Genomic DNA, 3,030 nt, shown 5'->3' on the forward strand with positions numbered 1-3,030 from the left:
ATGAGGTCTCCCCTCAGCCTCCTTTTCTCCAGGCTAAACAACCCCAGCTCCCTCAGCCGCTCCTCATCAGACTTGTTCTCCAGACCCCTCACCAGCCTCGTTGCCCTTCTCTGGACACGTTCCAACATCTCAACATCCTTCTTGTAGTGAGGGGCCCAAAACTGAACACAGTATTCTTACATTGCAAGCATTGCTGAAAAGATTGTCCCTTCAGCTGTCCTTCCTGTCCCAGGGCAGGTAACCTTAGCCGCTCTTCTAAAACGTCGGGCATCTCACAAACAGGCCGAAGTTTTGCGGTAATATATTCACCTCTAAGAGCTGTGAACACGACAAAAAGTAGAGCGAGAGCTGTACTTCACAAATTAAAGAGCTCCTTGAATTTGTAAATGTACGCAGTCAATTTATAAAGTGTGCATAACTAATTATTTTGAGTTGTTTAGGATATTATTATACAAGGAAGCCCATCAGACAGTAACATGGGAAATACACTGTATAGTAAATCAGACTGCAGGCTGAACGGGGCTTCCAGCTGTGTGCCAGCACCGTATTTAACCATCAGGCCTCCTGAAGAGACTGCGAAAAGCAAAACGGGCAGATAGTGCAAGTATCTGTTCTTGGTTGTAAAATTACCCCGTTTGTGCTTTCTGGAATGGGGTCTCAGTACTTTTATTAGCTGCAGTTAAAGACTAATGTGACCAATCTTCATCACAAAACTTTCCCGAATGAGGCACTTCACTGGAAGTCCTGGCAGATTTGCCTTGCAAAATTTCCCAAGGATAGGTCAGTAATCCTAGCGTGTCGTGAATAGTTAAGCAAAAAATAAGTCAAGAAACAGGTGAAGGAAATGAACTGCCTGAGCCTGGGCAGGGGTGCAGGAGATCCATCTGCTGGGATGCAAAGAAGTGCACAAAGCCTTGTTTAAGACAAAGAAGTAGACAGAAACTAAGGAAATCCTCACGTGAGAGAACAATATAGATCAAGGACATTTAATTTAACTGAGAAAATTTCCGTGTGTTTGTTCCTCACCAGAAGCAAGATTTACAAAAGGGCCTAGGCACCTAATGGTGGCAGGTGGACATCTACCAGAATTTACTAGAGCAAGCAGCGGCTTCATTTGTGCTGAAGACTTTTAGAAAATGGCAGAGTAGGCAACTTCAGGGACCAAAGCACTTCTGCAAATCTAGTCCTAAGATCTTCAGCATTAAAGCTGTCTGGGTTTATTTAAATACTGTTGAGGAAGAGTCAAGAAATCAACCAATATTGGAAAATATTTGAAAAAATATTCCAATCAACTAATTTTAAATATTTTTTCTTTACGGGAAGGTCTAAATGTGACATGGTACCTTCCATGCGTTGGTTTGCCCAGGTAGCTGGGTGCCAAGGGCTTAAAATCTAATTGAAATACACCTTTAAAATACTGCAAGTATGTGCAAAAAATTCTTAAATAAAAGTTCAGAAGGTTTTATGTTGCCAGTTGTTTTGATGGGCCCGATTATGCAAGCAAAAGAAATTCTGGCAGGTTAAACTGAACATGATCAGCCTCTACAGATGTCTAAAGTAGCAATGAATTCTGTGCAAAATGATCTTTATTCAGATGCATTCACAGAACACAGGTAAATTCTGTCCACAAGGCCGATCTAATGACACTAATGCAATATGCTGTTATTACCCAAATGTAGCAATCACAATCCAGCCTTCTGGGAGTTGTTGGGCATGCTGCGCAGGTTCAATCCTTGGAGTCATTCCTTCTTGATTTCTGTACAATGCAGAACATTATTGCTGAAAGAACAGTCTTTTCAGAGGCTGCAGGTAAAGGAAATGAAGAGAAATGTAATTTACACTTAGATTAACTAAATCTGCCTTCAGTGAGAACTAATTCTGTTTCATTAAACTGCCTAACACATCAAAGAAGGGATTATCTTCCTCGTGCAGTTTTCTCATTGTTAGAACATGCTCGATGAACCAAATCGTATTTTGGGTTTCGCAGACTGTCATTATTTTTGCTTTCCAGTGAACCTGACTGCAGTAGTTAAAATGGAATGGTCTAGACGACCATGTTTGCCACAGCGATTCTCTTGCTTGAGAAACGTTCTTAGATCATAGTGCTGTATCTTTCTTTCATTGTTGTGTTTGAGACATGAATTATTTGAAATGTTGTGACGTATTTATATGTAGATAGATGCAGCAATACTTGTATTTTGCATGCGGATTTTTTTTTTCCAATTCCTTGTTTGGGCATACAGCCCTACCTCTTTTATAGCCACTCTTGACTGTTGACTGCACCATTTTTATCGCTGTAGCAGTCTGATCAAACACTGTACGAACACGAGGCCAAACCCTATGCCAGGTTTTTTGCCTTTACGTGGCAATGTATATGAAGTGGTTAGTCCTCACCTTTGCACTTGTGCTGTTTGCATACGCCCTATTTGCTCGCGCAGCCCGTTTACGGGTACGTGTAAGAGACGGGCTGCATGTTTAGCGTTGCACACTGTGGTAATGAGATTGTGCTCAGGGTTAATTATATTGGGAAGGGTTTTCCCCTTTGAAGGAACTATCAGGTACTTATCAAACCAGCTACCGATGGCACAAAAACCACCTCATAGAATCATAGAATCATAAAGGTTGGAAGAGACCTCTAAGATCATCGAGTCCAACCGTCAGCCCAACACCCCCATGCCCACTAAACCATGTCCCTAAGCGCCTCATCTGCACGTCTTTTAAATACGTCCAGGAACTTGAGGCCGTTTCCTCTCGTCCTTTCGCCAGTTACTTGGGAGAAGAGACCGACCCCCACCTCGCTACAGCCTCCTGTCAGGGAGTTGTAGAGCGCGATGAGGTCTCCCCTCAGCCTCCTTTTCTCCAGGCTGAACAACCAGATATGGAGACGGGAGGTCACCAGAGGTAGAACCGATGAATTAAAGCAGCGTGAGGGCAGGACCGTGCCTGGTAAATCCTCCCGCCCTCTGGCTCTTGGTCCCGCTTCCTCGAGTTACCTCACGTCCCACTGACTCAAAACACGGCCGGCGGAGG

This window comes from Pygoscelis adeliae, unplaced genomic scaffold (assembly GCF_000699105.1).
Source record: "Pygoscelis adeliae isolate BGI_AS28 unplaced genomic scaffold, ASM69910v1 Scaffold567, whole genome shotgun sequence".
NCBI lineage: Eukaryota > Metazoa > Chordata > Aves > Sphenisciformes > Spheniscidae > Pygoscelis > Pygoscelis adeliae.